Consider the following 27,670-nt stretch of genomic DNA (forward strand, 5'->3'; position numbering starts at 1 on the left):
TCCGCCGTATTTAAGGGGGCCGCGCCCGCCCCGCCCTCGCGCGCTCCGCCCTGCGCGCGCCTCCGCGCCTGCGTGCCGGGCCGTTGCGGCGGGGGCGGGGCCTGGGCGTTCCGGCGGCCGGATTGGGGCGGGGCGGGACGGGGGGCTCGTGCTCCAGCCGCGCGCGGGACCAGGCCGGCTGAGAGGCCTCCGACGGGAAAGGAGCACAGCCCCTCTGCCTGTTTGTGACTCCCCCGGTTTCCCCTGAGAGCATCTTGGCCTCTGCACGAGAGCGGGTCTCACCACAGACCTCCTCCGCAAAGTCGCTGCCTGGTCAGGAGAGGCCAGGAGGTGTCACAGCGAAGGCCGTCTCCTCAGGGTAGCCGTCCAGAGTGCGCCTGTCAAGTGCGGGGAGAGAAGCGAGTGAAGGCCTAGAAAGGTGAAGACTTTGGTTGAGAGGTTTTGTTGGTTTTGTTGGCAGGGAAAGGGAGAAGGCACATCTCCTTTACATTTTTTAATCTTTGGCCGGGGGTCGCTTGTGTTCTTTCAAGAGTCAACTCAAAACACAAACAAACAAAAACAAAAAACAAAAAAAGAGCTCCTGTCGTGGCTCAGTGGCTAATGAAACTGACTAGGAACCATGAGGTTGGAGGTTCGATCCCTGGCCTCGCTCAGAGGGTTAAGGATTCGGCGTTGCCGTGAGCTGTGGTGTAGGCCGTTGCCTGTAGCCTGGGAAGCGCCACATGCCTCGGGGGCGGCCCCAGAAAAGACAAAAAAAAAAAAAGAAAGAAAAAAGTCACCTCTAGCTTGAACCTTTGCTTGAAGGCTCAGATAACATCTTCCACTTTGTCCCACCCTCAAGGATGCATTCCTCAATGCCAGCAGTGGCTAATATCTCCTAAACTCATCTCGGGCCTAAGTAACGGACGCTAGGTGCTGGGGCCACGTTGCTCAATAGAAGGGCATGTCTGCTACATAGGGGCTTGCAGTGTCTCTGGGACTTGGGACAAACAACTTTTACGTTTTCCTGCAAGTGCTAAAATAGGAGCCAGGGGGCCTATCTTAGGAAGGTGGGGTTTTGTTTGTTTGTTTTTGCCCACACCCGTGGCATATGTTACTTTCTGGGCCAAGGATCCAATCCGCACCACAGCAGCCACCCCAGCCACAGCAGTGACAATGTCAGCTCCTTAACCCACTGAGCCATCAGGACACTCCTTAGGAAGGTGTTAAGGAAGTTCAGGGGAGCCCCTTGCTCCCACAGTCTTGTCCCCAACACAGAGCCCTGGCTGTGTAGGTCCAGCCACATCTGACTGTTCATACTTCATTCCTAGATGGCCTACTGTGTGCCAGGCATTGGCATCTAAAATCAGCCCTGCCAGGAACTTAGGCACCTGAGGACAGACAAGTACATGTAAAATTACCAGTGTGACAAAGTCTCAGATGGTAGAAGGTTTTATAGGGAAATTGGACCAGATGTGCAAGTCAGACAAAGCAGCAGGACAGGAACTGAAGGAGGAGGAGGAGCTAAGTAGACCAAGAGCCTGGTGAACTTTCAAGGCTGAGGGAACTGGGCCTTATGCAAAGTCCAGAGGGGAAGGGAGAGAGGAGAGTTTGTAGAAATGAAAGAAAAAGGCCATCTGGCTACAGATTGGGGTTTAGGGGTTCAGGGAGGTGAGCTCCACCTCTGGCCCAGGGAGCTGTGAGTAATGAGCTCACAGTCAGCGCTTGGGAGCCCTTGGAGAGCTCAAAGCAGCACATCAGTCTTCTTTTTGTAGACTCTGACCTCTTTTATGTTAAGGACTGATGAATCTAACTCATTTTCTTACCCCCAGAGCCTAGCAGGTACAAGTTTGTACAATGAATTGCTGTTGAATAAGTGATTTAAGAAATGATGTTTTTTTTTTTTTTAGACAATGCTTTCTCCCTTTTATTTTATTATTTATTTTATTTTTTGTTTTAGACACACTGTACAGCAGGATTGTCACTCAGCAGGTATGAGGATGACCATTTTGTACCTTGATAAAATTACTAGTTTTGACCCATGTCTATTTATATGTTACTACTATTTTTAAAGCTGATAAATGAAAGAAATGATGTTTTGGCATGGCACAATTAGAAACCATATCGGGAGTTCCCGTCGTGGCGCAGTGGTTAATGAATCCGACTAGGAACCATGAGGTTGCGGGTTCGATCCCTGCCCTTGCTCGGTGGGTTAACGATCCGGCGTTGCCGTGAGCTGTGGTGTAGGTCACAGACGTGACTCGGATCCTGTGTTGCTGTGGCTCTGGCGTAGGCCGGTGGCTACAGCTCCGATTCGACCCCTAGCCCGGGAACCTCCATATGCCACGGGAGCAGCCCAAGAAATGGCAAAAAGACAAAAAAAAAAAAAGAAAGAAATCGTATCGTATCTGTTTATTTCCAGATTTACAAACAGGGACAGAGCACAGCTAGCTAGGGACTCCTGGACAGCTGATATGGAAATAATTATTTTTAGATAATTGATTCAAATTGATAAAATGCTTAACCTCGCTGTAGTCTTTTTAAGTGACAAGGAAAATTAAGTTTCTCTCTGCTTAAAACTCTTCAAAGGTCAGGCTTCTAACTGGCATTTAAATACTAGTTGATTGAATGTTGGTTCACTCAAGCCCTTCCTATTTAATATTTACGTGAGGTGAAGCATGAATCAGAATTAACTGGGGAGGAAAGAGGAAGATGCCTACAACTAACTCAGCAAAGGAAGGAAAGGCAGCAGCACAGAACTAGTGAACCTGAACATAGGCCCATTCTTTTTGGTTCCGGAGCATAGGATCTGGCTGAAGAGATCTTGAGTTCAGGTCTCATGTGAACCCAATTACTAAATTACTATATGTAGCTTTTCTCATCTCTCAAATGGTTATAATATGGCTTATATTACCTTGTACAAAGCTTAACTAAGATGTCACAGTGGGTCTGGAAGTGCTTTAAAACTAGAAAGCATTTAAAGAAATGTAAGATTAAGCTATTAACAAGGAACTTTTCATTGGGTATCTCTCCTTTTTCCTTTTCCCAAGAAGTAGCAGCGTGGAGTTCCCATCATGGCTCAGTGGTTAATGAACCCGACTAGCATCCATGAGGACGTGGGTTTGATCCCTGGCTCAGTGGGTTAAGGATCTGGCATTGCTCTGAGTTGTGGTGTAGGTTGCAGACTCGGATCCTGAGTTGCAGTGGCTGTAGTGTAGGCTGGCATCTATAGCTTCAATTTGACCCCTAGCCTGGGAACCTCCATATGCTTTGGGTGTGGCCCTAAGAAGACAAAAGACAAAAAAAAAAGTACAGTAGTAATGGAGAGGGCCAGGTACTTGGGGAGGGCTGTGGATTTTCACACTGTGAGCGAGGGTTCTTCATTTAAAAGGAATTCTACAACAAATCATTTAAAATGAAGACTGCTTTGATACTATGAATAACTCCCCCTTTATATTAATTACCTTACTATATTATTGCAGTTATTTGAAAGGGACCTAATGGACAAGGAAACTTGTGTGACTGAAATGAGAGAACAGAGAAAGGCTGAATTCCAAATGCTGGGTCTTCATTTTCCTATGTCATTTCCTCAGAATTAGGGTGTGGGGGCACATCCCAGCCCAAAGCTCTGTCCTTTGTGTTGTCTAATGTGTGTTATGCATCTGAAATGCACTATTCAAAGCTTAGATCATGTTCAGTCAGATCATAATTGAGATAGATGCAAACTTCTTTTTCCTCTGCAGGGCCAGTAAGGACTGGGCTACACTGGCTGGTTCCCTTAGAAATCAGAGTCCAATTTCAAGTTAATCTTTGTTTAGTTCACTTACCACTGTGTTGTTTTACCTAGAACTTATACACAGAGCCATTTCTTACACTATTTTCAAATATTTGGAACCTCAGAGAGGGAACTGGTTTAACCTTGCCTGTGTAGGATACTTCTTTTACCTAGGTTCTTTTAGCAACGTAGTAACAGAGTATCTTGGAGATTGCTGCCTTCTCTTGTAATTGACTCACAGTGTTACCATGAAGTAAGTTCTTTCTCTCCTGGTAAAACCAATCATGACAAAGATCCCTTCCTATGTCTTTCTGAGCCTTAGCCAGTGTTGGGTGCTTCTCATGATCTCATTTGAATGATCTTGGCAGCAGCCCAATGAGGCAGCTACTATTTATTGTCCCCAGTTCTCTCTTTCCAGCCCACATTCTTAACCCCTGCACTGTATTACTGTGCACTTGTCCCGTGTCTTCTATTACATGGTGATTATTATTTCATGTGTGTTGTATTCTAACACTGGGATTTCTTTCCTTTTTAAAATGAAGAAGGAGATTTGTTTAAGGTGGAATCTGGAAGGACACTCTTACAATGAGACATGAAAGTGGAAGTCTTGATTAACTTCATATCACCTAGGAGTTCCCGTTGTGGCTCAGTGGTTAACAAATCCAACTAGGAACCATGAGGTTGCAGGTTCAGTCCCTGGACTTGCTCAGTGGATTAAGGATTCGGTGTTGCTGAGAGCTGTGGTGTAGGCTGCAGACGTGGCTCAGATCCCACGTTGCTGTGGCTCTGGTGTAGGCCAGTGGCTACAGCTCTGATTAGCCCCCTAGCCTGGGAATCTCCATATGCCGCGGGAGTGCCCCAAGAAATGGCAAAAAGACAAAAAAATAATTATTTCATGTCACCTAAAGTGACTTTTTTTTTTTCTTTTACCAAAGGCACAGACTAGAACGGAGTGAGCAAAGTTTTAAAATTAAAAAGCCTTAAATTAGATTCAAGCTTTAGGGTTAAAAATCCTAAAAAGAATTCATCAATCCAACCAGTGTTTATAAAACTTTAAAAGCAGACTGGTTTGGCCATTTATAATCTTCTCTTTCATTGAAATAAAAAAAATGGTTTCCAGATTTACAACTCATTTTTATGTGTTCAGTTTAGTGCAGAGCACTTTGTTTCCTAAACATCATGTTTGTAGGCAGTTCTCTGTGGCTGGTAAAAATGTTTACTGGGAAGTGCACCTCCTCCTTCTTTATCATTCAGAGAAAGGTATATGCCAAGTACTTATCTCCTTGGCAAAGGCATGACTTAACATTTTCACCAGTTCCCTCTGGACAGCATTTTGAACTTCTGTTTCATTTGGAGAGCGTCGTTTTTGCTATATAACAATTGTGTGTGTGTGTGTGTGTGCATATTGAGGATAAAGGCTAAAAAAAGAATGCTCACATGAGAACACATGTTACCAGCTGTAATGTATGGACTTGTTTTGATCTAGATTCAAACATCATCAGCAACAAAAAGACATTTAGAAGATAATTAGGAAATGTGAAACAATATTTTATGATGTTAAGCAACGATTGTTACTTTTGGAGGCTGTGATCATGTTTAAAAAGAGGAGTCTTTAGCTCTGCCACCAACAGCGACAACAGAACAAAGCAGAAAACATCATGAGGGAATGGAAACAACAATATATAAGCAGTAATAATGATAGCTGATGCCGACTGAGTGCTTCCAATGCGGCAGCCTGTGTTCTGCATTACAGTTTTTATTTTCCATATCATTTCCATTTTGCAGATGAGACTGTTGACACACAGATGAGTTAAGTAACTTATCCAGTTCACAAAACTAGAAGGTGGAAGTGGAAATAAGAGCTGAACTCAGGATTTCAGAATTATAATTACCGTCACAGTGACAAACAGTGAAGGCAGAGCTAAGAACCAGAAGACGCAATAGCAGTGTCTGACGGATGCCTTACCTTTATCTGGAGGCCATACTGTAGTTAGATGAAGGTAACTGGGAGGTGAATTTGCAATCAGAACTCAAGTCCTGGGCAATGTGAAAGTTTCTTACACGCCTGCAGATTGAACTAAGTCTTTGAATGCTCAACAGCTTCTTATATAAAAGTCTTCACTTTTTATTCGAAGGAATGAAGTTGTGGAAGCCTAACAAATATGAATAAAAAAAAAGACTGGAAATTAGTACATTGACAGTTAGTATTTTGACAATTGAGTATCTTTAGTACTGGGATTGAGGGTAACTTAAAAATTCTTATTTAGGGAGTTTCCGTCGTGGTGCAGTGGTTAACGAATCCAACTAGGAACCATGAGGTTGCGGGTTCGGTCCCTGCCCTTGCTCAGTGGGTTAACGATCCGGCATTGCCGTGAGCTGTGATGTAGGTTGCAGATGCGGCTCGGATCCCGCGTTGCTGTGGCTCTGGCGTAGGCCGGTGGCTACAGCTCTGATTCAACCCCTAGCCTGGGAATCTCCATATGCCGCGGGAGCGGCCCAAGAAATAGCAACAACAATGACAACAACAACAAAAAAAGACAAAAGACAAAAAAAAAATTCTTATTTATGCTTTTTGTCACTTTCCAATGATTCTACAGTATCTATCTATTGCTTTGGTAATTTTTCTAGAAGGAAAATCTTGGAAAACAAGCACTAGCTTTTCTCAAACTCCACCAAAGATTGATTGCATCTGTTTGTAGTGACTAAAACAGGGGAGAGGTCTTTGAACTTTTCTAGGATCATTTTTTATACCTACTAAGTGAATAACTTCCTTTCATCTTATAGATATAAGGGAGAAAGAGATAAACTCAGCTATCCAGAACCAAATTAATGAACTTGTATAGATCTTTTCTCATTGTGATCAAATGAGTTTGTAAAGACTCAGAAAAGACTCTATAGGTTTTGTTTTGTTTTGCTTTTTCACTCCGTAGGTTACTAACAGTAGAAGTCCCTTAAAAAGGGCCTGTAAAGGATAATGAACCTCTTAGGGAGTTCCCGTTGTGGCTCAGTGGTTAACAAATCAGACTAGTAACCATGAGGTTGTGGATTCGATCCCTGGCCTCGCTCAGTGGGTCAACGATCCGGCATTGCTGTGAGCTCTGGTGTAGGTCCAAGATGTGGCTCAGATCCCGCATTGCTGTGGCTCTGGCGTAGGCCGGTGGCTACAGCTCTTATTCAACCCCCTAGCCTGGGAACCTCCATGTGCCACAGTGTGGCCCTAAAAAAAAAAAAAAAAAGAAAGAAAAAAAGAAAAAAGATAATGAACCTCTTGAAATTATACACAAATCTTCGTGTGTTTGTATACACATATATCTTTTTCAAAGAGGCTGAGATCACAGCTTTCATACATTTTCAGAGAACTCCTCAAAAGGACTAAGAACCAGTACCTGAAATGGACACACGTATAAATAAATCCCAAACAAGAGCAATAGGGTCCGAATCTTTTGTTAGGAAGCTAGAGTCAGGGTTGGAATCAGGTGACACTGTCAATAATGTTGATACGGAGTTCGCAAATAAGCTTGTGAATCAGAATCCAGTTCTAGGGACAGAAACTGTCTAGAGCCAGGAGAGAGGAACAGAAAGAACATAACGAAGGCAGTTTTAGTAAATACCTGTTACTTGAAAAGGAATCAATTTTAGGTATGGGTAAGACAAGGTTTCCAGTAACGATTATGTATGAATATGAGTTAACGGGTCCAACTCCCAGATGACTATGTGATTACACCAACTGTCCTTCTAAGGGGTCTCACTACATCCTATGAGCAATTTGCAAGAGATTCAGGGATGATGGACTCCCTGCTTTCTGTTGCTTCCTTACTACCTTCACTACATTTATCAATCATGTCCGAGGCTTCAACATCTTCAGGGAGTGATCACAGAAAAGTGATTATTTCTCATCATCACCATCATCATCATCATAATCGTACTTGAAACCACATCATACAAATGCAGGTTATTGTTGGGTCAAGATGTTCCGCCAAATAATAATAATAGCATTTGGTTTTACAGTTTAGAGAATGAGAATAATTTATTTCAAGGATTGGCTGGTTAGTAGGACTGGTTCTCATGGAACATTTGATGAATTTATTTCTTTATATTCAATACACGCACTGTGGCAGGTACCGTGGAAGATACAAAAGATAAAGCAGATAAAGTTCTTAACCTCACAATACAGTCTTTTCAAGAAAACCTAAACTGTGCAACGTGGTATAGCAGTATAGAGTAGAGCCTTTAACTCAGTATGGTCAAGTGCCAAAGCATAACCACATTCGGAGGCTGGTTGAGGGCTCCTCAGCAATAACACACATACACACACGCAGAGACTCCTTCCCTCCTTAATGAAAATAGCTTTTGGGAGTTCCTGTCACGGCTCAGTGGTTAACAAACCCAGCTAGGATCCATGAGGACACAGATTTGATCCCTGGCCTTGCTCAGTGGGCTAAGGATCCAGCGTTGCTGAGGCCGTGGCATAGGCCGGCAGCTGTAGCTCCAATTCGACCCCTAGCCTAGGAACTTCCATGTGCCTCAGGTGTAGGCCTAAAAAGACAAAAAAAAAAAAAAAAAGAAAATAGCTTTCATTATCACTTTCTCTTTCGTTTTTAAAAAGAAAATTAGTAATACATTACAGCATGGTGTGTGAAAGATATGCTCTATTTCAGTTTTATATTCTCTATGAGTCTTCTATATTCTAGTTTTCTATGAAAGTCACATTATTTTAAAAGGCAGGCATTCATACACAGATGTGTTTTCTATTGAAGAATTTTTCTGGCTGAACTTTTATATATCTAGTCATCGAAAAAAGAAAAAAGTATTGTCCTATCTTATTTGACAGAGTTTGGTAATGTTAGGATAAGTATTCACTTATTTAACATGGTATAGATTTCTCTGCATGAAGAGATATACTTGCATTTCCTAGTTTTGCTTGCCATTTAAATCTCAACAATAATTTTTCAAATATAGTACTGTATGTGAAGATTCATCTTTATCCCAAAACTTTTTGGAAAAAATGAATGCTAAAGTTATCTTTGGTTCCTACTTATGTGTAAGTTAGTTAGATAAGATATTTTTGAAATCCACATTTGAAGAAACTTGGGACTATTTTAAGACAGAATGTATCAATATGTGCTTGAGGAAAGTACTCAGGGTTTATGTCAGGTTTCAAACTGAAGTACAAAAAAACTGTTTTGAGAGATCTGATCACAGAAGGACAAGCCATGTCCCCATAGGCTGTCTGACAATACCATTTGCCAAAGCCACTGTGACAGTCTAGTCTGTAGGAAAAGACACACTGGGACAAAAGACAAGACACATCTGGGTGCTAGTGCCTTTATTATCTTCATTCATTTTCTTCTTTCTGAAATGGAGGTAATAATACCTGTCTACCCATCTCTGAGGGTTTTGTGAAGACAAAGTGTGATCATTGGAAAAGAACTTTGGGCAACATGTGTAGAATGAATTCAAACATGTAAGACAACTTTATAAGAAAAAACTTGTTTTAAGTGAAAATCAAATGAAAGTATAATGATAATAGCATTTTGTTTTCCTCAGATTGCCACAAAATTCAGGGAAATTAGATTTTAGGGAGACTCTAAATTCTGTATCACTTTCAAAGCATTCCTTCCCACAGTGGTGATTATAGCCACATGGATTCTGGGAAACAACATCTGCCCCCTACTCTGTTGCTGGTAAAGTCTAAAGAGCGTGGGAAAAGATGAATGATTTGGTGAAAAGACACTTAGGATAGATAGGAGATTGCTGTTAACAAACGGTTGTTAAAGTTCTTTGTTTAAGAAAATGCCCCACCTAAGGTCTTGTGGCAAGCTTATCAGACAGTCTAGTCACCATCAAAGGCAGCGATGAGAGAAAAACTCTGCAGTGTCACCTAAGAATTTGAGTTTTCTTTTTCCCAACTGCATGTCTTTATACCACCTCTCATTTATTTGTTCTCCTTGTTCAACCTTACTCTCTTCCCCCCCAAAGCCTTCCTAGAATGGTTCTACCTTCAAGTTAACAGAGGCTTAAATTAATTTTTCTTGAGGAAATTTCAGAGTATTTCCTGTTTTTGTGCATAATTCAGTGATATTGTACCTATTTTTCTTGGCTAAAGGAATCCAGTGGCTAAACTACTTCCTAAAGTTTTCTCCTACTGCTGCCTACACCTTCTTTGAGAAGTTTGCGTTTACTCATCACTGGTATTGAGATCTTTCCAAAGGGTTAAATCTCTATTATTATTCCGTATTTGAAAACAACTAGATGTCTAGTAGTAGAAAAATGGTTATATAAATTACAATATCTACTTCAAAGTTTACTATGTAAGCTATAAAAAACCCTGCTTAAGTAGTTTCTAAACAAAGTTAAAGCATAAAAAGTAAATACAATACAGTCACAATTATATGAAGATCCTTGAGTATAGGTGGGCTTTTTTTCTTTACACTTTTCTGTATTTTCCCAAGTTTCTAGCATGAGCATTTTCATTTTTATGTTAAAATAGAGTCTCTTTGTGATTTTAATCCCCAGCCAAATCTTTTTTTTTTTTTGTCTTTTTGCCTTTTCTAGGGCCGCTTCTGTGACATAAGGAGATTCCCAGGCTAGGGGTCTCATCGGAGCCGTAGCCACCGGCCTACACCAGAGCCACAGCAACGCGGGATCCGAGCCGCGTCTGCAACCTACACCACAGCTCACGGCAACGCCGGATCATCAACCCACTGAGCGAGGCCAGGAATCGAACCTGCAACCTCATGGTTCCTAGTCTGATTCGTTAACCACTGCACCACGACGGGAATTCCCAGCCAAATCTTAATTGCTTTCACATTGGTTAATAAGAATAAAAACATGTATAATCACAACAGTAATGATTTTTAAAAATTCTGGAAGGAACTGGTGTACAACAACTAAGTTCACTCCAGACCATTCACCTTTAAGTCAGACCTAGAGATCAGCCTGTTGTGTGGGAAATAGGAAGTGGTGCGGTTACTGTAGCTTTGTGGTTGACTTCATTTAACCTCAGCCACTGTAGGCATGTCATACCTCGAAAGCCCCCACTACTGCCGTCCGCTTCATCCTTCACTATCTCTTCCCTTTCCATTTCTCATTTTATTGCCATGCCTCTCCAATGACTAAATCAATGGACAGGAAGGGAGGGAAAAAAATGAAGCAGGTCAAACTTAAAGGTATAGGAAAGACTCTTTTTTCCTTCCTTCTATCTCTGCTGGCAGGAGAGGTCCCTTTGGACAAGTTCTGAAGAATAGAACTATTTCATGTAACTGAGCACTTCTTTAGCCAATGGAACTTATGACTCAGTTGTGGGAGTGGAGTTGGGTTCCCTTTTATTTCTTAAAGTAACTTTTTAAAAGGCACTTGAGTATGTAGCTCTTCGTTCGTTCGTTCGTTCGTTTGTTCCTTCCTTCCTTTCTTTCTTCCTTTCTTTTGAACACTAAAAATTTACAATAATAATATTATCCCATTAACATTTTGTGAAATTGATCATGGCCTAATGCAGCTTTTCTGGTGTAAGATAGTTGCAGTATCATATTTAATAAAGGTTTTGTGGACAAAGACTGTCTAAGGACATGGAATCGTACTTACTGGGAGAACCCCTAAAAGCTCCATTAGCTCTCTGAGAACACTCAAAATTAACACCAAAAAATTTTGTGTTCTGTGATGCAAACAATAGTTTCTCAGTCTTTAAGATACTGAGGAAGAAAACTGACTCTAGGAAATTCTGCCTTAGCTGTTTATTTTGTAGCATATAATTTGTGCAATTATAAGACAAGTCCTCTAAGTACTGTCTAGTTGGGAAGAAAAATAAATATTTGCCAGTTGAGAAAGAAGAGCAATAACAGATGTCTGTGCAGAGTACTACTCTCCCTGGGACTCCAGGAAGGCTGGCAGTGAAGGTCTTTTTTATTTTTTAATTATTTTTAATTTATTTATTTGGCTGCAGCCATGGCATGTGAAAGTTTTTTGGGCCAGGGATCTAACCCAAGCTGCTGCAGTGACAATGCTGGATCCTTAACCCGTTATGCCACAAGACAAGTCCCAAACAGGTCTTGAAATGAGAGTTTCCAGATAAGACAGGGAAAGAAGAGGGGCCCAGGTAAAGGGAAGATCGTGTTCAATGGCACTGCTGTGTGAGAGAAAATCTTCAGGAAAACAAAAGATACTTGCTGATAATAGCTGATGACAAGGCCAAAGAATCAGGCACAAGCTACATCACCATCTTAAATGCAGGCTAGGAAGTTGGACTCTGTTGTGTAGACCAGAAGTATCAAGATGACCTCAGAGGTGTAGCTATTGTAAAATAGTTTTAAGTTTGAATGCCTATAAGTGGGACAGGTCTTTTCCAGGTCATACTGCCTCCTACTTGACCATATTAAACCATATGACTACATATTTATTTATTTATTTATTTTTTATTTTTTTCTGTCTTTTTGCTATTTCTTGGGCCACTCCCGCGGCATATGGAGGTTCCCAGGCTAGGGGTCGAATCGGAGCCATAGCCACCGGCCTACGCCAGAGCCACAGCAACGCGGGATCCGAGCCGCGTCTGCAACCTACACCATAGCTCACGGCAACACCGGATCGTTAACCCACTGAGCAAGGGCAGGGACCGAACCCGCAACCTCATGGTTCCTAGTCGGATTCGTTAACCACTGCGCCACAACGGGAACTCCATATGACTACATATTTAAATACCTGGTAGTGAAGGCTTTTGAGATTATCTCAGGAAACCTCTGGGTAGACAATGGAGAGTCAAGGAAGGATTGGAATATAGGGCAAGGACACGATCCTATTTGTAATTTAGGAAGGTCAGTCATGCAGTAAAGCAGAAAACAGTTTTTATGACAGTTGTTAGCACAAACTGTAGGGAAAGACTGATGAGAAAGATTATTTAGGAAATACGATCTATAGGACTTGGTAGCTGATCATGTGTGGAGGATGAAGAGTGAGGATGTCTAGGTTCTTTGCTCTGGTAAAGAGGCAGACTGAAGTGTCATTCACTGAGAAGGGGGCTTTGCAAAAGAAGTGGCGGGGTGGAGACAACGCAGGGATGTTCAGTTTGAGACCAGCGAAGTCTGATGGTCCTTTGGGACATTTTGTCAAGCTATCCAATGGGCTAGTGAGTGGATCCTGTGGGCATCCTGGTCCAGATCCAAGCCAGGTTGTTGGGTGCAAGCTTCTCTTTGTCCTGTTTGTTTACCAGCTACCTGGGCTGTACCCCAAGGAAAGGCTGGATTTCTGTTCTTGCTTGTTGCTAACTATCTCAGTTCTCAATTTGTACTCATCCTGCAGGAGTTTTAAGGAGGAGGAATGTAATTATGTTTCATCTTTTTGGGACTATTCCCTCCCTCTTCCACCCATTAGCTAATTGCCCCAGGGTTGGTCCTGCTATTACTGTTAGGAGGTAGTTGTGCCTGCATTGTTAACCACCCAGCAGCTCATGCTGAGATTCATGGCCTACATGTGAACAGGAGCTGCTCCCAGCAAGAGGTGGTAGACACCCAGCCTGGGCTGTGAGCACACCTGGCACAGAAAGCTTCCCTGTCCCATAAAATGGGCTGATTTATCTATAATAGGCTTACTGGAGGGGGTGTAGCTCAGTCTGGGCTGCCTCTGGGTTGGAACTAATGACAAAATCATTCTTAGAAGCTTGGCAGGACACATGCCAAAGAACAACTACTTTTTGTGGCCATAAAGCATTTGCATTGCCTTCAGTAATTTGAAGCCTTGCCCTCTGGACCTAAGAGGGGTTTGGGTTCTATAGATAAAATCCACTTTCTACTTCAAGCCTGCCTCAAAATGGCCAGATTCTTGATGTGACTTTGGTGTTTGAAGCTATATGTAAAATGAAGCAAATGACCAGCAAGTGCAAACTGTGAAGGACCTCCACCAGGGAGGAATACTCAGTTGTAGGCCTCTGTGGAAACGTAGGGCTCTGTGAACCTCCAGATGGCTCCTTGATGTTTTGGGGAGTTTGCACACTACTCTTTGAGGTAGGGGGAAGGAATATGTGGATTAAGGGCTAGAAAGGGTCATTGAAGCCATTTGAATTCATTTGTACTTTTGTGTTTATCAGCTATTACAGTGCTGGTTGACAAGTTGAGAAAAAGAAAGTTAAACACAATTTCACCACCCCAGCATCTTCTCCAAATCCTTTTTGCATGAATGTATACAAACATCATTTTCACTATAAAATTGAGATCATGTTGTATATTTAGAGGTTTTGTTCCTTATTTAAATTAAGGTATAATTTGTATAAAGTAGAATATAGAGATGTTAAGTGTATATTTTGATGAGTTTTGATGAATGTGTACTCACCTTGTTCCTCCTCCTCCCCCTCCAGCAGCATTCCAAGGTTAGAACATTTCCACAGCTTCAAAAGTTCCTTTGCCTCTTTTCAAATCAATTTGTTGTCTCCACCTGATTTCCACCCTCAGGCATACATCTTCTGATGTCTATTGCTACAGATTGGCTTTGCCAGTTCTTTAACTTCGTATAAGTGGGGGCATATTGTAAATAAAGTTTTGTATTACTAAAAAAAAAAAAAAAACCCAAACAAAAAACTAATAACATTTATGTGCCATTTATATTTCAATAATATACATATATTTTTGGCCATCCCTGTGGCATGTGGAAGATCCCAGGCCAGGGATCAGACCCAAGCCGCTGCAGTTACAATGCTGGATCCTTAATCTGCTGTACCACAAGGGCAATCCTCTATTTCAATAACATTTATCCACAACATCACTTTTAATGGAAAAATATTATGGTTTTTATTATTATTATTATTATTATTATTGGCCTCATCCATGACATGTGGAAGTTCCTAGGCCAGGGATCGAACCTGAGCCACAGGAGTGACACCACCAAATCCTTGACTGCTAGGCCACCAGGGAACTCCAATATTGCTTTTTAGTGAATGCACTGCACCATATTTATTTAAGCAGTTCCCACTGATGGATATTTCGATTGCTTCCCCTCTTTCCTTCCTTCTTTCCCTCCCATCCTTCTTTCCTCCTTTCTCTCCTTTCATTCCGTCCTTGCTATAATGAACATCCCTGTTAGCAATATCATCATAGGGAAGACTTTACACATGAGGCAACATGAGGTTATATTTCTAGAAGTAGAATTGCTGTGTCAAGTACATATTTTTTAAAAACACATTGTAAGAGATAGTTCCAAATTGCCTCCAGAAAGACTGCCTTAATTTATTTCTTAGTATTGCTAAAACATATAAATTTGTTTTCTTACACCCCCACCAACATTAAGATTTGGGGGAAAAAAGTTTATCTTAGTCAATTTCATAGTATAAACATGGTATCTCATTTTAATCTGTATTTTTCTTGTTTTTAATAGGTCGAAGACTTCTTCTGAGGAAGATTTGATTTTGTCATTTTACAGTGAAAGTAACTGTTCTCCTCTTTAAAACATTTTTTTTTTTTTTGGAGTTCCCATTGTGGTGCAGCAGAAAGGAATCCAATTAGGAACCATGAGGTTGTGGGTTCGATCCCTGGCCTTGCTCAGTGGGTTAAGGATCCGGCGTTGTGAGCTGTGGTATAAGTCGCACAGTGGCGCGGATTCTGTGTTGCTGTGGCTGTGGCGTAGGCTGGCAGCTGCAGCTCTGGTTAGACCCCTAGCCTCGAAACCTCCATATGCCGCAGGTGCGGCCCTAAAAAGCAAAAAAATAAAAAAATAAAAAATAAAGATATATATGTATTCCAAATGACCAGTAAGCTGGTTATGAGAAAAGAATGATCCTATTAAAGACTGGGGAATTAAAAAAAATACGTTGGTTCAAAAAAACCACCAGCTAAACTTTCTGTCTCTGTTACTTTTAACCAATGGCTATATTCTATAATGATTGACACTGGCCTTATTCTATAATTGATTTTGACTAGTTTTTGCTTTTTGAGTAATGCTTTAATTTTCAGTTATTGTTAGAACAGTTTTTCTCCTGCTTAGGAAAAAAATAAATTCAATTTTGAGGTTTTTTTTTTTTCTTTTTCATTTTTGCTTTTTAGGGCCACATGTGCAGCATATGGAAGTTCCCAGGCTAGGGTTTGAACTGGAGCTACAGCTGCCAGCCTACACCACAACCACAGCAACATGGGATCTAGCCAATATCTGTGAGGTACACCACGGCCTATGGCAATGCCGGATCCTTAACCCACTGAGGGAGGCCAGGGATCGAACCCGTATCCTCATGGATCCTAGTCAGGTTCATTAACTCCTGAGCCATGAAGGGAACTTCTAATGATCAGGTTTTTCAATAAAAGTTAATCCACTAAGGATACTTTATTTATTAATTGATTGATTTTATCTTTTTAGGGCCACACCCACAGCATATGGAAGTTACCAGACTAGGGGGTCAACGTGGAGCTATAGCACTGGCCTAGGTCACAGCCACAGCAACATGGGATCCGAGCCAGGTCTGCGACCTATACCACAGCCCACGGCAACGCTGGATCCTTAACCCACTGAACGAGGCCAGGGATCTGCCTGCATCCTCATGAATACTAGTCAGATTCATTTCTGCTGAGCCACAGCAGTAACTCCTACTAAGGATGCTTTAAACCAGGACATAGCTTTGATATTTTCAGAATTATTAAGGGAGAGCCAAATAGCCAGTGTTCAGGAAGCCACTTGCTTTTTACCACGTTGTCTGGCAACAAAGTTAGTTAATGAGGTTTGAAAACATTCCAATCTTCTCTGTCAAATCCCAGACAGATATAGTACCATCCTATTAGTACATTATCATTTTATTTCAAAGCTAACTGATGTATCATCATTATCCACAAATACAAACAAAGAGGTCCATTTGTCTAACATTTTAATTGGGATAGCTCAGTTCTTTATTTGTAGAATTGAGAGCATTGGTTAAGTTTTACCTCGAAGTTCCCTTTGAAACCTAAAACTCTGAAGCTAGAGAAATTTATCACTTTCATGGTAATTTTAGTAATATGTCTATGATTATAGAGATTAGTAAATAGCACTTTGACAAGTTTTTGTTTTTGGAATGTCCACAGAGCCATTTAGAGATTTAGTATGAATGAAGAGAGTAGGATAGAGCCACTCCTGGAGCTGTAGGCAGTTTTGGGTCTGGAACCCAGCTCCATCACTTACTATGTGTGGCCTTCAGCTAGTTACTTCTCAGTTTCTACATTTTCTCATTTGTAAAGTGGGGATAATGATGCTGCCCATCTCATGGGTTGTGAAAGACAAAGGTTAAGGGAGTTCCCTTGTGGCACAGCAGGTTAAAGGTCCAGCACTGTTACTGCAGTAGCTCAGGTTAGTGCTGTGGTGTGGGCTTGATCCCTGGTCAGGGAACTTTAAACGCTGAGGGCGTGGCCAAAAAAAGGACAAATATTAAGCTTTTAAATCATTACCTTACATATAAGAAATACACATGATATGGTAACTGCTATTATTTGTTAGCAGCAGCAGCAGCAGCAGCATAATCAAGAAGGTAGAGACTCAAACAGGAGAAGCCATCTCTTTATCATTCCTCAATGTACTCTATACTTGAAATGTTTAGACTGGTTATTCATATTATCAAATATACAATAAATCTTGTTCCCTCATTCCCATCTGCAAGGATATATTAAAAGAAAACTCTCTTTACTCCCTTGCAGGTTCTTCCTAAGCTGCTCTCTTAAATTAGTCACAGTTAAAGCCATTCATATTGTGATAGGCCAGCTGGTCTGGAAGAAGGCCTGGTACCCCTTGTGGTCTGAATGTACCCACTTCTCAGACCACCCCTCCTTCTGAGTTCCTGCCACAGTGATGATGGAAAGACCACCCAACAGATCTCCGAGGGGGGGATTGCTCCTCACTTCATATTCCTAGAGAGGCTGGTGTGAACCACTTGTATGTGGCACTGAAACTTTTGCATTTTCTGCAAATCCCTCTCTGCCTTTATATGACTTGCCTTGAAGTGTCCCCTGGGTTTTCAGGGCCTTGTTGACTCTCATCTCTAGTCCTCCCTTCATTCTTTTACCAGCAACAGTGTCTGTGTCTTATGGCTAATGATATATGTATGAGTCTGTTTCCGTGGCTGGGCTGGATAAGAAGCTCAGTATTTGCGTATCTAACAGGTGAATGAATGCATGAAAAAAACAATTCCCATCCTTAATAGTGATATTTGGAACTAGCCCAAGGCACAGTTTTCAGAGATATCACAAATATTTCCTTTCACTCCTTCAAACTTAGGAATATCTACTTCCTCTCCCAGGAAGGTTCCCGCATGCTTACCTTTCTCTGTCATGTGCTCTGGCTAAAGCTCTACATATGTTACCTTCACTACAATTCTAAAGGCTGCTTTTATTTTTCTTATTTTACAGATGAAACTCACAGAGATAGAAAGCAACTAGCCCAAAACTCAACAAGAGCAAATGGATTGGATTCCAGGTTTGTGCACTCAAACCGGTGCTCTTTTCACCATGCTGCATTGTCTCCAGAAGGAGGACTGGTAGGTGGTAAGGTCTGTCATGTGACTGTCCCACTGTCTCACGTGTTTGTAGGTGGAACTTCAAAGCTTTCACAAGTACGTGATACAGTTCTGAGGTGCGGAAGAAGGTGGAGTTTGTTTTCCATGTGGCAGAAGAGTTTCAAATGTTACCACCAGCTTGTCATTGATATTTAAGTTCTTTTTGGCTCAAGGATTGTTCCCTATTAAAACAATTAAATTTACTTGGGAAGAATGGGGCATTTATGGTAAGTCATTTATATACCTTATCAGTTCAAGCCTAAATGATGTAGATGGGACAATGAATATAGATATATATATATATTACATATTTAATTTTATGTATTTACTTTAATGTAAATATGTATAAATTCTATATACATGTATATACTTACAGTTACTTATATACATATATAATAATATCTAATTACATATATTTATACATATTTAATATATAGTTACATGTATATTTATATGTATATTTACATGTGTAGAGAGAGTTATATAGAGCTCTCTCTCTCTCTCTCTCTCTCTCCTGGACACATGTTATTCAGAGATGTGTTAAATTCATTTTTTCTTGTCTTTTGGAGCAAAATTTTCATTGTTCTTGAGTCATCTCTTAAATATAAAGAACGATTGCTATTTAAAGGAATCCAAAGAAGAATTTTAGTATTTTAATTCTTTAGAGGATTAATCTGGTAAATGTATGCTTTGGTATTTTTGTCAGGGCTGCATTTGCACATGAGAACAACATCTCTGTTGTTAAATTCTAAAGCAATACATTAATATTAAGTTAAAGCAATGCAATTTCATACTTTTCATTTTTGCTGTTTTATTTTTTTTAGGGCCACACCTGTGGCATATGGAAGTTCCCAGGTTAGAGGTCAAATCAAAGCTGCAGCTGTTGGTCTACACCACAGCTGCAGCAGCACCAGATCTGAGCCGCCTCTGTGATCTATACCACAGCTTACAGCTCACAGCCAGGGATCAAACCTCATCCTCATGGATGCTAGTCAGGTTCGTTACTGCTGAGCCACAACAGGAACTTCCCATTTTTTGCTGTTTTAGAATGGTCACAATAGACTAACTGAAATATTTCTAGAAAGATGTAAATACTATATTAAGTCTTTCTCAGTAATGTCGAAGTTTTAAAGTTTTTTTTTTTTTTACAGAAATATCAAGATAAGAGTAAGATTACTATTAAGTGCGCATTTATGGGGAGAATTAGTTTCTTGTTATAAAAGAGTTAATGACTGGGTTTAGTGGTGTAGGGCTCTAAGGAAAGCAGTTTTTAAATCAAGAATAGCCTGACAGGAGAAAAGTGCACGTCATTCGATGCAATTGCTGAATAAATGGTCCTTGTTTTAGAGAGTACAGTTTATAGTAATTGAAAAAAAATCTCATGTGCCATTTCATTGTTTACTTCATTTGTTTGCTTTCTGTGTAGTTGAATTTCACATAGAGGAGACAATGAAAACTATTTTCAGGTGCATTATTCTATTTTCTACAGATTCTTTAAATTTTATAGCTTAGCTCTTAGTAAGTATTCTCCAGGGGGTATATATATGTGTGTGTGTGTTTTATGAGATAAGCGGAAGGGGAATGACATTTCTTTCGAAACCAGCCTCTGATTTGATTGAATGTTACATTTCTTTAAACAGCAAAAAATTGGCTTTCAGTCACGTTTTGGGTTTATTTCTAACCATTTGCCAAAGCAAACCTCATTTAAATTAGAGGACATAATTATATTTCACATTTTGTAGGGCTGTGTTTTGAAAACTACAGGAACACAGATATAAAGCACTCTGCCAGACAAACGTTATCAAAAAACAGTGTATGAGATGCAGTTCTCCATCACGCTACATTTTCCCATGTATTTTTGTCAGAATTTGGCTTTTATACCTGGGCGAAATGAATTTGAGGAAAAATCAATATGTTCTCATTTTGAAGCAGCAAAAATTTGCTATTGCTTATTTTATGAATGATGCATGGAATCGGCATGTAAGAATAAGTGGAAACAGTGAAACTTAGAGCAACATTCAAAAGATTTAGGGGAAAGACAATGAAAATGTTTTTCATGAACTTCAACTCAATCCATGGAGATGCAAAACAATAGTTTGCCGTCAAGCTTCATTGGTTGTTTTAATTTTTATAACTTGGGACCTACTATTTAGAATTACAGCAGATAAAAGAAATACAAGGAATATTCTGAACATAAATTTCTGACTCTTATTATATTATAGTAAGCTTTTAATTATCAGAAGGTAGTTCTGTGAGACTCAGAATCACGCGAGCCATTGGGAATAAGAAACCAGTAGTTTTATGAGCCAGGACAGTATTGATGGATTAGAGGGAAATTCTTTCCTGGAAGAAGTGGTACCAAACCAAGTATAAGTAACAGAAAAGTGTGCTTATTTATTTACACATTAATTCGTTCAGCAACTAATTGACATCTACTGTGTGCCAGGCAGTTTGCTGTGTTGTGGTAAGTCTAGGAGAATGTCAGTGGGACTGATGTGCTTTGGTATGTTATTGCCTATTTACAGATCCCTTGTCATTCTGCTTTTAAAAACTGAGTTATAAATGGATTTCCCACCATGGTGCAGTGGGTTAAGAAGCCAACTGCACTGGCTTGGGTCGCTGTGGAGGTTTGGGGTGTGATCCCTGGCCTGGCACAGTGGGTTAAAAAATCCAGTACTGCTGAAGCTGTGGCATAGGTTGTGGGAATCAATCTCTGGGCCGGAAACTTCCATATGTCATGGATGTGGCCTTAACAAAACAAACAGGATTTCCCATTGTGGCTCAGTGGTAACGAACCTGACTAGTATCCATGAGGAGGAGGGTTCAATCCCTGGCCTTGCTCAGTGAGTTAAGGACAGCTCATTGCTGTGAGCTGTGGTGTAGGTCACAGACCTGGTTCAGATCTGGCATTGCTGTGGCTGTGGTGTAGGCTGGCAGCTGCAGCTCCGATTTGACCCCCAGCCTGGGAACCTCCATATGCCACAGGTGTGGCCCTAAATAAAATAAAACAGCAAAAATGAAAAGTATGAAATTGCATTGTTTTAACTTAATACTAATGTATTGCTTTAGAATTTAACAACAGCAAAGGAGTTGTTCTCATGTGCAAATGCAGCCCTGACAAAAATACCAAAGCTTGGATCCTGTGTTGCTGTGGCTTGGCATATGCTCTAGCTCTGATTCGATCCCCAGCCTGGGAACTTCTATATACTGCAGATGCAGCCCTAAACAATCAAACAAACAAACAAAAAACTCCTGAGTTATAATTAACATACAACATTGTGTTAGTTTTAAGTGTACAACATAATGACTTGATGTCTATATATATGATTATTGTAACAATGTTAGTTAAATTCATCACCAGTTAATAATTTTTTTTCTTGTAATGAGAACTTTTAAGATTTGCTCTTTTAGCAACTTTCAAATATACAGAACAGTGTTATTAACTATAGTCACTACGCTGAGGATTACATCCACGTGACTTATTTATTTTGTGACTGGAAGTTTGTACCTTTTGACCACCTTTACCTCCCCCGCCCCCTGATACTGACAGCCACCAATCTGCCATTCTATTCTATTCTAACATGAATGTGTTATGCACAAAATTTATTTGATTTGAATGCATTTAAAATCATCATTATTTTATTTGGTATAATCTCATCATTTTTATCTAGGATAAAGGAAAAATAGAAATATTAATACTATATATTTATATATCTACAATATAAATATGTAAATACTATAAACATATTTTTCTTATTTCAAAAGTATCACGTGTAATGATTGTAAAATGCAAGTCTAATTTCCTATTCAAATAGAGAGTAGACTGGGGTACTATATCTTACAGCTCAAAATTTTGGATTCTTATGAAGATACTGGTCCCAAAAGAGAAAACCCCTTTTCCTTTCAGTTGCACTCTCATACAGAATAATGAGCAAATGCAGATTCAATAGAATCTAGACTTTAAAATCTAGACTTTAAGATTCAGATTTAACCTCACCGCCATTTATTGAGATCATTTTGCTCTAGAAAATTGTATTGTATTCAACAGTGTTCTTGGTGTGAATGCCTATATTGCATTTAGAGCAAGTTAACTTTGGGATGCTCTTGGTCAGTTTCCACACTGCATGTACATAAACTTTTAATTTCTAGGTTCTATTGGGTAATTAGGGTCTGCATAAAATATGTCAAATGTATTGGTGCACCTGAACTTTTTGAAAAGATCAAAGATCCTGGCAAATAATTTCTGAGTACTGTAACATTTATAAAAGTCTGTGGATCTAATCAAGATACAGTCTTCAAACATGTATTCTTGTAACAAGCACAATGGCCAGTGTTGGAAGACAGTCTTCCATGGGTCTCTTACATTTCTTCATGTCATGAACAGAAGCACTAATTGTACTAAATTATCTTCTCAAGGATGTTCGTAGTCATGAATGGCCATGGAAAATGGAGGTACTATCTCCTTCTGCAGCAAAGGAAAAGGTTTATTTGCTGCCGATTATGAAAGATTCAGGGTTCCTCTGCTCTCATGCAAACTGGTACTTGTGCAGATGTTATCTGGCTCCTTTCCTGTCACCCTTTCCGGACTGGGACTCTGGGAACCAGTGTAAGAAAGTGCTGATACTCCAGCTACTGGTACTGATTTGAGTAGTAAAGGCTCTAGTGTCTGACTCAGAAGTATCATGTCTTGTACTAGCATTCATGAAAGTGCAGCAGGCTTATAGGTTAAACTGCAGGGAATGATCTCAGAGGCTTCACCATCCTTGGCAGTCAGTACCATAATTCGTGGATAAATTTCTTCTTCATGTGTACCTGTTCTGATGGCCTTACTAGATGGGTAGCTAATAAAAGAAATGAAGTGATGTCAATCACCTAAAATAATACTGAGGATTCTTTGCATCTTCGTCCTTTTCCCACACTATCCCTCATCTAAATGGCTAACTAGAAGCCAACTTTGAATTTAAGAAAAGGAAAAATCAATCAAATCATTTACCACTATAAATTCCGTGGTTGACAGAACTTCAGACATTACTCATTTCAAAAAAAAAGAGCTTAGAGAGCTAAGGCTTGGATCTGAGGAGGGAGCCTGGTCTGTGATGGAAGATTCCAGTAGTTCAGGTCATTTCTGGGATGCTTGTTAATGACAACTGGTACATGTTTTCTTTTCTTGTATTTCCCCTGAACATTAAAAAATAACAAAGTAGGGAAGTTCCCGTTGTGGCACAGTGGTTAACGAATCTGACTGGGAACCATGAGGTTGCAGGTTCCGTCCCTGCCCTTGCTCAGTGGATTAAGGATCCGGCGTTGCCATGAGCTGTGGTGTAGGTCACAGACGCGGCTCGGATCCCGCATTGCTGTGGCTCTGGCATAGGCCAGTGGCTGCAGCTCTGATTAGACCCCTAGCCTGGAAACCTTCATATGCCGTGGGAGCGGCCCTAGAAAAGGCAAAAAGAGAGAAAACAAACAAACAAACAAACAAAAAAACAAAGTAGGGTCTAGAATGGTGGGGTGTGTGGTGTATTGGTTAAGAGTAAGACTGTGGAGTCAGCTGCACTGGTTTGTTGTGTTTGGTTCCAAGTAAATTTGGAGCCAAGGATCTACCTTCTCCAGGTGTCGGTTCTACTGCCTTTAAAATGGGTATTAGAAGAATACTCCCTTATTGCAAAAAATGACCCTCCATGATGGTGAAAGGAGTGGAGGCCACACACTTTATAAGGAACCTCGTGAGTCCTCAGCAAATGCTACTTACTATCAGCTCTTTGTTAAATATGCACCTGACAGCTAGCAAGTGACTTAGAAAACTGGTCAACAAATCGTAGCCGAATTCATTCCAAACAAATTGTTTTTAAGATGGAGACAATTGTGGATAAAGCGAATAATGGTTAGTGACTCTGCTATTAGTCATGTGGTTTTCCTAAGTGTTTCTGCGTTCCTTTTCAGAGTTAATTCAAGGCCTGGCTCTTCCACAAATGATTTGGCTCTTTGGTGCTAGGGAATTTCATTTCTAAATCAACAACTTTATAGGAATTCCTCTGTCAGAATGAAAGTAGAGATGTCAAGTTTCCTGGCCAAAGAGTGTTTTTTTTTTTTCAAAGAGTGGGTTTTAGCTTCACTTTTATTTTCTTTCAGAGCCGTATAAAAGAATGTTTCTTTTTCCTCTATTATTTGCATCTTGCAAAGCCAGTATGCTTACCTTATGATCCTATTATCTTTTATTTGCATAGTTCACAAAAGCTACTGTCCAAATTTTATGATTTATTTTTTTAACTTCAAAGCCTTTAACTATTAATTAGTAAAAAATAGAAATGTAAGAGTTTTGGAAAATATGGCTGTCCAGTGATTCTCAAACATGGTGAACAAATAATATATTCACTGCTTCATGGAGAAATGAGAAAAATAATGTAATGTTAAAAATTTCAGGAGTTCCAGTCATGGCTCAGCAGTTAGTGAACCCGACTAGCATCCATGAGGACTCCGGTTCAATCCCTGGCCTCACTTAGTGGGTTAAGGATCCAGTGCTGCTGTGAGCTGTGGTGTAGGTTGCAGATGTGGTTCAGATCCCGAGTTGCTGTGGTTCTGGAGTAGGCCAGCAGCTACAGTTCCAATTTGACCTCAGCCTGGGAATCTCCATATGCCTCAGGGGTGACCCTAAAAAGACAAAGAAAAAAAAATTCTCTTAAAGCTAAGTATAGTAATAAAAGTCATTTATTTTGACATCATGTTCTCCCTAAACTTTTAGTGTTATTAAATTTTTTTTTTCTGTGAAGTGTTGCTTATGTACCAGGCTTTTAAAAAATGCTCTTATTTGAGAAATGTTAAAAAAAAATGCAAACTCATATTGATTCCCTTAATTCTTTTATTTTTTTTTTGTCTTTTTGCCTTTTCTAGCACCACTACCATGGCATATGGAGGTTCCCAGGCTAAGGGTCTAATCGGAGCTGTAGCTGCCAGCCTACGCCAGAGCCACAGCAACGCAGGATCCGAGCCGCGTCTGCGACCTACACCACAGCTCATGGCAACACCAGATCCTTAACCCACTGAGCAAGGGCAGGGATCAAACCCTCAACCTCATGGTTCCTAGTTGGATTTGTTAACCACTGAGCCACGATGGGAATTCCAATTCTTTTTTTTTTTTTTAATTGGTGTTTTTTTTGTTTTGTTTTGTTTTTGTCTTTTTGCCTTTTCTAGGGCCGCTCCTGTGGCATATGGAGGTTCCCAGGCTAGGGGTCTAACTGGAGCTGTTGCTGCCGGCCTACACCACGGCCACGGCAATGCAGGATCCTTAGCCCACTGAACAAGGCCAGGGATCAAACCTGCAACGTCATGGTTCCTAGTCAGATTCTCTAACCACTGCACCACAACGGGAACTCCTTAAATTGGTTTTGAAGTCCAAAAGTATAGAATAGTGAACGTTTAGGTAAGACTTACCATGAGCCAGACACTGTTCTAAGAGCTTTACAGACATTAATTACATTCTTTTTTTTTTCTTTTAAGGCCACATCTGTGGCATATGGAAGTTCATGGGCTAGGGGTCAAATCAGAGCTGCAGTTGTTGGCCTACACCACAGCCACAGCATCTCACAATCCAAGCTGCATCTGTGGCCTACACCTCAGCTTGAGACAACACTGGATCCTTAACCCAGTGAGCGAGGCCAGGGCTCGAACCTGCATCCTCATGGATACTAGTCTGGTTCTTAACCTGCTGAGCCACAATGAGAACTCCTAATTAATTCTTAAAGCAACTCTTATTAGGTGAGTACTGATATTATACCACTTTATAGATAAAGAAGTAGAAACAGAAGGTTTAAGTAAACTTTTTTTTTTGGCCACACCTGCAGCATGTGGAAATTCCTGAACTAGGGATCAAACCTGTGCCTGAGCAGCTGCAGTGACATTGCTGGATCCTTAACCCTCTGAGCCACGAGGGAACTCCCAGAGGGTTAAGTAACTTGACCAAGGTCACGCAGCTAGCTAACAAACAGTAAAGATAGGGCTCAGACCCAGGATTATGGATTTAATCTCTTCCTTTCGCTCTTGGTTACTCTGAGAAGAATCCTAGGAATTCTCTTGAGCTAGAAATCTTAAGCTGATATTTGAATATCTGGAGAGCATTTTGGCAATATCTATCAAAACTTCAAAACTGTTTCTGTGCTTTGACCCAGCATTTCTAGGAATTTATTTTAAGGAAACAACCAAAGAATTATACCAAAATGTATATACGAGGGAACTGATTACAGCATTGTTTACATGGAGAAAAATAGAAACTAACCAAATGCCCCCATAGAGAGAAATATTTAAATATAGATAGGACATGCAACAGGTAGTAATAAATTTTTAACTGACTAAGTTTTTAAACTATGTTGCACAAAACCCTGGGGGTTTATCTGACATGGATTAGGGCTCTGAAAATTTTTTGTCTGAATTTCATAGATGCTGATTGAAATTGATGTTGTCTCTAGTCATCCTTAATTGAAATTTTTTTGTGTTTGTAAAAAATATTCTCATAGATTTATTTTGCGATGATTAAACACTCTGCATTTAGATAGTAGTCCCTCTTTATGGATGCCTTTTTTATTTGTTTTGTTAAATGAGGATGCCTTGTACACTAAGCCTATGTTCAACACCAGCTCCCTAGTTAACGGTGTGAGGAGTGTCCGCATTAGGGTTTCCTGGCTGGTCAGCCTTGTCAGCCTGTCTCCAAAGCCTTCCTTCTACTAAAAACAACCAGATTTGCTTTGCTCCACTAGCCTGTAATCTGCAGAGTTCCTAAGAGGAAGATTTTCCCCATTATATTTTATTCTGCATTACGTATCAACAACAATATAAAAACTTCTTGGATCTAATCAACTAATATTTTTCCTTGAAACTACTGGAAGAGGTAAGTGGATTACTCATTAGTGTGGACAACACAAATAGCTTTTTGCAGTGAAAAATTCTTGAAAGTGGGACTACATCACAGTGTAAGGGAGGAGACATTGGTTTTAACAGACAATTGTGAATTTACTTTAGCTGTTCACTAGCTGTGGGACACTGGGAAGTTATTTTATCTTTCTGAGCATTAGATGCCTTGTAATAAGAATGTAAATGATTGTCTTTCAGTTTGTTATGAGGATTACTTGAGGTACATTTAAGCACTCAACAGATGTCGATGTAAATAGAATATGGCTAATTTAGAAGATTCAGGAAAGGTTTCATCAATTTAATTCTTTCTCTGTACCCATCACTCTAAATACCAGAGGTAATTTTATACATTTCAAGTGATAGAAAGAGAGAAATGTATTAGACTCTTAGCTTTAAAATATTTTCTATTTTTCACCCTCAGAAAATCTCTAATTTACATCTCTTCAGAATTTAACAACCTATATTAAAGATAATATTATACCCACTTTTTGCTGTGTAAGTCTTGCAAAACTCTCTAGGTAAAGGCAATA

At 40.2% G+C, this 27,670-nt stretch overlaps 1 long non-coding RNA gene across 2 annotated transcripts; it reads left to right on the forward strand.

Annotated features, from left to right (window-relative positions):
• Positions 1–133: 133 nt before the first annotated feature.
• On the forward strand, positions 134–18,473 carry LOC125131845 (uncharacterized). Of its 2 annotated transcripts, XR_007136037.1 has the most exons (4): positions 134–418; positions 1,940–1,971; positions 18,094–18,160; positions 18,274–18,473. It is a non-coding gene; the product is annotated as an uncharacterized LOC125131845 (long non-coding RNA). The 2 variants fall into 2 exon arrangements; XR_007136036.1 differs by lacking the exon at positions 1,940–1,971.
• The last annotated feature ends 9,197 nt before the right edge of the window (positions 18,474–27,670 follow it).

This window comes from Phacochoerus africanus, chromosome 7 (genome assembly GCF_016906955.1).
Source record: "Phacochoerus africanus isolate WHEZ1 chromosome 7, ROS_Pafr_v1, whole genome shotgun sequence".
NCBI lineage: Eukaryota > Metazoa > Chordata > Mammalia > Artiodactyla > Suidae > Phacochoerus > Phacochoerus africanus.